The 8,947-nt window shown below is 42.0% G+C and overlaps 1 pseudogene; it reads left to right on the forward strand.

Moving 5' to 3' along the window:
- Positions 1–8,016: 8,016 nt before the first annotated feature.
- On the forward strand, positions 8,017–8,606 carry LOC147635751 (putative eukaryotic translation initiation factor 5-2; annotated as a pseudogene).
- The last annotated feature ends 341 nt before the right edge of the window (positions 8,607–8,947 follow it).

Raw genomic sequence — 8,947 nt, forward strand, 5'->3', positions numbered from 1 at the left:
GGATTATGCTTATGCTGCAAGAGATAGTGGTGGGGCTACACACATGCATGCAGGTACAGCACATGGTTCACGTCCACCTATGCCACCTATGTATGCAGGAGCATCTATGGATGCCAGGGCTGATCCACATGAACGTGGAATCAAGAGGAAGCATGGGGATTATGAGCATCATGTTCATAAGCAAAAGGAATTCAAAGCCGGGGACAAATCCGTCAAGTTCGAGACATATCATGGTGAGTTTGATGCTTCCAAGGCTATGTCATTTGTTTCCCAGTTTGACATTGCTTTCAGTGATGAGGATTTTTCAGAAAAGTCCAAGGTGAGGCATGCCAGCATGTTCTTGAAGGGCACGGCCGCTCATTGGTGGCTTGCAGAAAAGCTCTCAGGCACTCCCGTGGACACTCGGGCTGAATTCAAAACTAGATTCTATGCCCAATTCTTACCCCCTAATGCCAAGAAGAACATCCGCAAGAAGTGGGATTGGGTTAAGCAGAATGAAGGTGAGTCAGTTCATGCTTGTGTATCCAAGTTTTGGAAAACACTCTTGGAAGTTTCCCCTATTATGCAGATAAATGATGAGGAACGCAAGAGAAAGTTTGAATCGGGACTCCAACCGGTTTACCAATCGGGCTTGGAGTTGTACCCAAACCACGCTCTACAACAGCTCATTTCAGCTGCTTTGGCCACCGAGCAATTGGAGCAAAAGCTGAAGCAAAACTATAGAGATGGACATGCTCAAAAGGGGAAGGACAAGGCTGTCCCAAATCTGCATAAGGCTGGACATCCACCTAAAAGGGACTCCAATGAAGTTAAGGGAGCTCCAAAAGCTGAAAGTACCTCAGAGAAGAAGCGTCCCAACAAAAGGCCTAACTATGGACTTACTCCGGAACAAAGGGTGCAATATATACGTGACGGTAAGTGCTTTTCTTGTGGTAGTAAAGATCACATGGTCCGGCAATGCCCAAAGAAAGCAGGCAAAGAGGATGCAAAGGAAACCAAGGTTAATGTGCATATGGTGCCCCATGTACAAGGGGGGACAGCCCATGATGCTTTGGATAGGATGGTATGCAAGGCATGGGGACAGCTCAAAGATCAGCCCGCATTATTTATGTTTGATGATTGTGCCACGGACAACTTCATATCATTGGAAATGGCTACAGCATTGGGCATTAGTGTGGGTGACATGGGACCGGAGATTGAGGCCGGAAGTGCATTTGTTGGCAAGAAAGTCAAGGTCACACCTCTTATTGGCAGGGATATTTGGACCATGAGAACTTCCTCATTGCACCAAATCTACTAAGAATTCAATCTAGTAGTAATCCTCATGCATTTTTTTCCAATAGAATTTTATGTAGCTCTCAAGTAAAGTAGATTTGCCTTATTTTTTGCAAGCTCTCTCAAGCTTTATGGTTGAAATCAAAGAAAATGAGTGTGGTCCTATTGCAAGAGAGAAGAAATTTCTTTTAATTTTTCTTTCATATTTTTTCAATAAATAGAGACCTTGTAGATATTTTATGCCCATTAAACTATTTATTGGCATCCCTCATAATGTTTGATATTTTCTCTTTTATGGTTCTTTTGAATGTAGGATCGATCATTCATGGCATCCAAGGCTCGCATTAAGGTGTTTGACCATGGGGATAGTGAAAAGAAGTTGTTGGGTTATGTTAGAGTGATGGGAGATTATACCTATAGTGCCATACGCAAAGAGATTGTGCAAGATGGCATTGTAAGTGAATCTTTTGAGTTTGTTATTGAAGATGAAGATGATGATGGAGTGTGCACATTGAATGCCACACAAGAAGAGCGTTGGCAAGTGGAGAGCAACAAAAGTGTTGGCATAAAGAGGTGTTTAAGCATGGCTTATGGTGGCGGGCCCGCAAAACGCATTTGTAGAAGCTTAAATGTTGCCTTAGAAACTAGTGACATGAATGCAAGGGAAGAGGGTGAGAATGTTCATGGTAGCAAGGTCAACATGCTCAAGAGTTCTTTACTACTAAAAGAAACTCTTGACCTTTGGGAGGTCCAATGTGACAAGACTCGTAAGAATTTGAGGAACAGAAATCCACCTAGAGATGACAATTTTCAGCTTACAACTGAAGATGTCAATGACAAGCCTTTGATTCGAATTTGGTGTGATGAATGTAAAAGCTTTTATGGATCGGGAGGCAAGCAAACCGCATACTCATGCTTATCAAACTTCAAAAGATTTCACATTCTTCAAGGACAATCCCATACAAAACGGTACCTTTCCAATCGAGGGCTAAAGATCGATGCAATAGACACTCAAGGAAGTAGTACAAAGGACAAAGAAGATGATTGTGATGATGCGGTGGCAATTTTGGCGGCTATCGAGGAGATGAATATTTTCAATAACACTCATGAAGGTAAGCATCAACTTATTTCTTAATTCTTTGCAACCAAACTATTATCTTCTTTATGTAACACCTTTGTTAAGCTCATGCAAGACACTAATTTCAGCCCCTTGTATTGGTTTTTTTAAAAGGATTTTTGCTTGTTCTTTTTAGTGTTAATTTTCAGCTGATTTTTCTTTTCTTTTCTTCTCTCAAGATCTTGTTTCTTCATGTAGGGGCTGATTTTCAGTTGGTTGAAGCCACCTTGCATGATTACAAAGATAGAAGCACTGTCAGAGTGGTGTGTAAGTATGATGGGAAGTGGCTGCACTTATGTCCTCGTGGTTCAGATTTGCCAACAATTCTAATGGAACATATTAATGGAAAGTCTCACACCATTGCATGGAGCAAGACCACACCACATCAGTCTTCTTCACTCTTGACTGGATCTTGTGGGCGACCTAAAAAGCATTTTGACAAAGATCCACGCCAACAAACCTTGTGTGCTTTTCTCACATCAACAAAAGAGCGTTCAAAAGCGCCTTCTATCCCCACAGGTACATCATGCTTGCCTTCATCCAATCTTACTATCTTGTGTTGGGGATTATGGCAGCATACAATTCATGTTAGTGGTCGTGAGGTTGATATAAAACCTCTCCTACAAGATCTAAAGATGGGACGAGAGTGGTTTTGTGAGCCATATACAAAAGCATCTTTGCATGATGGAGATATGGAGTACATGGTAGATGGATGCTTTAGGCATATACATTGCCTTCGTATCTCAAGCATTGGAATGCCTTTTCAAAGTTTTACATGCAAGCATTGCAAGACAATTCCATCATGTGGTGATTTTCGCATGAGAGTGTATCGGGAGAGTATTTCCATTGAGAAGAGAGGAGAAAGGCAAACGGGCAAAGGAATGCGGCTAGATTACCTTGGAATTGAAGAGCTGAAAAGTGTCTCAGTTGGGACCAAGAAGAAATTACGAGAAGCAGGTAGAAATTTATGGTGGTTGAAGGCAAAGATTGTGGTGCTTTCCGTGAGAATCAGATCCTTGAAAGAGGCCAACTATGAAAGCATTAATAGAAAGGATGTGAGGCGATTTTGCAATAACATCATTGAGGCTTGCAGGCAAGGTAAATTTGGAGGCAAATCAGCTTTATGGGACTTTCTTCAAGACATTGCAAAGAATGCATTAAGATCCGAAAAGGGTCAAAGATTCACAAAATCAACAAAGACCATTTTTGAAGTCGTGAAGCTATGGGGTGGGCCACGCTTACATGAGTTTTTGAGTGCAAACCTTGGAGGGCCATCCATGTCAACCACTAGGAGACACCGAAGAAAATCAACTTACTTTCAGTTAGGGGAGCATGAATATATCTTTGATGCAATCGGGAAGATATATGTTGAAGCAAAGAGAAAACATGGAATAACATCACGAGTGCACCTCTATATATCACCTTAAACCGTTTGAGCACCTCTATATATCACCTTAAACCGTTTGACATCAAAGATAAATAGATTCTTTGTGCATGAAGCTGGCTGAAATAAAAATCTTTCTCTTTATGTAGATGGAATGCAAAAGATGATGCTTTGATTGGGTTTTGTGGAAGATAAGGAGAGGATCATCAATGCTCTTCAAATGATGCCATCATCGTTGGAGATGGAGCACAAGGATATGAGACAATAGTAGATGCCTTCCAAAACCACGTGGTGGGACACTATGCAAGGCTCCTCATTGTCAACCCTCTTCATGAGAGTCTTCCAAGATTGGCTCTAGTTGTGCATTGCACATGCAATCGCTTTGATAGTGATTTCATCAGAACCCAATGGATGCTTGTGGAGCGGATGTGGAATGCAAAGTTCAAAGACGTGATAGGTCCAATAATTGGGCATGCATCAGATGGTGACAGTAGACGTCGAAAGCTCATGGTTGAAGACTACCTAGGAAAGAGAGATAGGCAATTTTTCATTGATTGGCCTGGATGGAAGTTGAAAGGAAGATTTGTGAGAGGAGATGTGTATTGTTGCGTGTGTGGATTACACTCAATCACATTGCTATGGTCTACAACACTTTCTCTGTTGATCAGCACAGGTTGCGAGATGGGGACATACAACGAAATGATCGTCAAAACTGGGGGGCAGCCCAAAGGATTGTCTCTAGACAAGCGCAAAAATGTATGAGGGAAATGCGAAAGAAAGAGAGGAGCATGCAAGGGACCGAGGCATATTTGCAGGTTGTTGCTGACTACATAGACATATTCTTATCACCATATTTAGACTTGGGACAGCGTGTGGTGCTTGCAGCTAAAGTGGTCTTCTTCTTCAAGCTGTGGAGATTATGGCTACATCACCATCCTACATACAACCTAAGGGAAAACTTCATTAGCAAAGAGGCATACATAGACATTCAACTTTCTTGCCATTTTGTTGTTCTACTTATAAAGATGTTTCGGGAGTTCTATCCAAATTTCAAATGTCCTCTACATCTCACAGGATCTGATGCAGCGGAGATCTATTTCAGCAAGATTGGCGGTATGGTTGGGCAGGAAAGAGCGTTTGATTTTGGAGATCTTTTGCATTGTGTTGGTAGTTTGAATCAGGTCGCCATGCATGAGTATAGCTCAAATGGGGTGACTTTTTCAAGGGCCCATAAGAAACAAGAACACATTTGGAAGGACTTGAACAAGCATGAAGGTGTTTTAGAAGCAGATCTTGGGAACTACGAAAGTGTTTCCTGTGATACAAAGATGATAGATGCATTAAAAGAGGGATTGAAGCAGGCACAAACTTTATGTGAGACATTGGGCCTCAAACCTTGCACAAGTGAGGGTCTTAAATGGTGGAAAGAGCCTTGGTTAGATACAGAATCAATGTGGTCAAAGCTAGATACTGAAATGGGCGGGGCAAATGAGCATGATGACTTTGCGGAGCCATGTGGTGATGATAGCCCCATTGGCGACGAGAGCAATGAAGATGACGAGGTCATATCTTTGAGTGAGATTCTCGACATGAGATCGATGGGCTTCTTGATGAGGCAAGCAATGAAGCTGAGAAGAAGAGTATCTCACCGGTGGTAGAGATTGATGGCAAATTCATCTTCAAATCTACTTTGGTAAGCCAACTCAATGGAAACTCTACATTGTCAAAGGATAGGTTGACTAGGGTGAAGCAAGGAGTGTATTTCAGCCACAAGGAAAAAGAAGCGTCATCTAGTAATGGCAATTTTTTTGGAATAGGGTCTGATTGCGCAATTTATTTCCATGATGTGACACATGGAGAGGGACAAAAAAGGTCAAAGAGAATTGGAAAAGCTACAAATCTGAAGAAGATGGACACACTTCATAGCACTTGGCACCTTGGAAGAGTTCAAAAGATGAGAAAGAAGGTAGGTGGCAGGTATGTGGATTATAAGCGAGGTTTTGACTTGACGGACCGGCCTCAAGGGGTAGAAATTCAGCTTGGTTGGTATCAAAAGGTGAAAGGGCGTCGAACATTTACTTATGACTTGACGGACTTGAACATGGTCGATATAGAGTCAGTTATTGCATTGGCACATTTAACATACAATACAGCAACTGATAAATATGAACTACATCAAAATGACTACAAGCTTTTTAATGATTTTGTAAATACTTCAGGTTAGTTTTTCATGTGATTCACGTAAGTGTTGAAGCATTTAATTGTATTTTTAAGTCATGTTATATCAGATTTTTGCATCATTTTTCTCATTTTCATTTTGATTGTAGGCAACAGGTCATCAAACACATAGGGAGGCAAGAAGCTGATTTGACATGGGCTGAATTTTGGTGGGACTGAAGTTTTTTGGGTGCGGGCTGAAAGACTTAGCGACTCTGACTTATGTAGACTCATGCTTTTTGTAGCCGTGGTATGCATGACTATGTATGACGACATGTCTAAGCGTCAAGGACAGTTTTTGTGAGAGAAAGTAAGTCTTAGTTATTGCTTTAATTCAAAAGAATAGAGGAACATCTTTAGCTCACGTATACAAAATTTCTCTTTTGATTGCTATCAGATTGTTTTGCAGATCCAATTCATTCCTAAGGCAATCCATTTTGGCAGCAGGCAATGGGACCTACAATAACGGCTAAAGAAAGAATCACAAACACTTATACATATTGTAGATTTTTGTTAAATGTCATGTATATCCCTTCTATAATGTGGGTAGCTTAAGTATAATATACATTTGAGCAGCTCTAGTCAACGACATTATATGAAGTTCAATGATATGCGTGTATGATGAGTAGGTGTTTAATCCAAGAATAGGTTACTAAAAAGCATGTGCATGTCTTTTATTGATTCCTTGTTAGACCAGTTCTTATGTGCATGCATATGTTTTTATTTGTGTTGCAGCTGTTGCCCAATTTTATTTTGACAGGCATGAGAGTTGTTGGTGTTGTCTGCTTCACAATTTGGATGTCAACCATACGTAAAATGTATCATCTTGATTGTATGTCTGCTATGAAATTCCACACTAGCACGGTGTCACAGAGCAGGATGATTCAAAGTCGAATGCACTGTGGACTGTGGAGTATGATGATGCTGATAAATCTGTAGTCAAATTACTTAGCTTCCCATCGACTCCCTACTCGCATTGGGTCTCCTTCCCTGCAGCCATATCCGACTCCTTCGAGCTCCCGTCACTCCCCGGCTTCCCGAGCACCTTCCCGGCCCCTTTGGGCACCCTCACAGCATTCACACAGAGGTATTGCTTCATCCCCCACAGGGTTTTACTTCAGTTTTTCAGTCTGCAGGTCGGAGAAAAGAAGGGGCAGCCACCATTGAAGCTTCATTGCTTCATATCTCCAGTTGGGCCTCTTAAGGGGCACTAAGGCTTGACTTGTGGCTTCATTGGCTCCCTATTGAGCCCCCCTTCACCCTCCCTTGTGCCACGTGGGCTGTAGGCCATCAAGGAGCAGCAGCGCAGATTGCGCCAGCCTTACAGGCTGTGACTTGGCTCCATTTGGCTTGGTTAAACACTTGCCAACAACCCCGGGACTTGGCATTGAACATTGAAGCTTTTTGCTTCAGGTTTGGGACTGTGTAAACAGTCTACAAACAGGCCAAAAACAGGGCAGCACTTATCTCTTGAAGTCTATGCTTACCAGGATTGATCACTTGATGCATATTGATGCCCGTATGATGTCTACATGTATGGAGATGCTATGTTAATGGTTTGCCATCATTTTGGCCCTGATTTAGGACTGAGAATACTCAGTTTTGAGCAGTGAATCACTGCTGACATACAGTGGGCTGAAGCTATTTTACTCATGTATGCTTATGCCTATGCTATTCGGGTTATGTCTTGGGTACATGCTTTGAGGTATTGACCATCGGGGATTGGAAAAGAGTTCGACATTGCTTCTTACTCATTGGTTGAGCTTTTGAGCTCGTACATACAGCTTTTGTGCGAGTGGTAGCATCTTTGGATGCTTGACAGACATTGAGCAGGCAAGTGTTATTTATCTGGGAGTGTTTCCGCGCTTTGGAGATACTTTGCTGAGCACTTCTAAGTGCTTGCAGGGAGTCATACACTTTATTTCTTGGTTCTATTTGCTGATATGGCTTCATCAGGAGAGAGCTCATCTTTGCTCCACATCCGGTCTGGATGGCAAGAAATTCATCTCTTCTTATCAGACGAAGGGCCTTTTTGAGTTTGTATAAGTGCCAGTGCTCCTTTTGAAATGGCTCTTCAGAACATCGGGGCCAGCAACCGTGATGATGCCTTCTACAGGTATAAAATGCCTAAGCTGATCACTAAGATTGAAGGCAGAGGAAATGGAATCAAGACCAATCTTGTGAACATGATCGATGTTGCAAAGGCCTTGGCTAGGGCTCCAGCCTACACTACTAAGTACTTTGGGTGCACAGTCAAAATTTGATGAGAAAGCTGGCACTGCTATTGTGAATGGAGCACATGATATAGCAAAACTTGCAGGGCTTTTGGAAAATTTCATTAAGAAATATGTCCAGTGTTATGGATGTGGGAACCCAGAGACAGAGATAGTCATCACAAAAAGTCAGTTTATAACGTTGAAGTGTGCTGCTTGTGGATTTGTATCTGATGTTGACATGAGAGACAAGCTGACTACCTTTATCCTGAAGAATCCTCCAAAGCAGAAGAAAAAAAATGACAAGAAAGGGATGAGGAGAGCTGAAAAAGAACGCCTGAAGGAAGGCGAGGCAGTGGATGAGGAGATGAACCGGTTCCACCCTAACTCTAACACATGAATAAAAGTCATGGGTTGTGGTGTGCCCATTATCCATTCTGCACACCCACACATTGTTGACTCTCGTCTCCTACTCTCCCGTCAACTCTCCACTCTCAACATCAATATTCAATTCTTTGTTTCAATAAACTTGCATTCTTACTTTCTAGGAAGACCTTGATAATCTCACTAAGTCTGCATGCTGGCCTTCTTTCAAGGCATTTAGAAAGGACATGTTCTTAAGGATCTCCCTTGTTTTCTCTTGGAATGCACAAATTCAAAGATAAGGTCAAGGTGAGAATGTGTACAACATGACGGCATCCTTCTAGATGTAGTAGTATATGCAAGTTGACAAAGGCTTAT

The sequence above is a fragment of the Cibotium barometz genome, chromosome 9 (genome assembly GCF_041138505.1).
Source record: "Cibotium barometz isolate CiBa-2024 chromosome 9, ASM4113850v1, whole genome shotgun sequence".
NCBI lineage: Eukaryota > Viridiplantae > Streptophyta > Polypodiopsida > Cyatheales > Cibotiaceae > Cibotium > Cibotium barometz.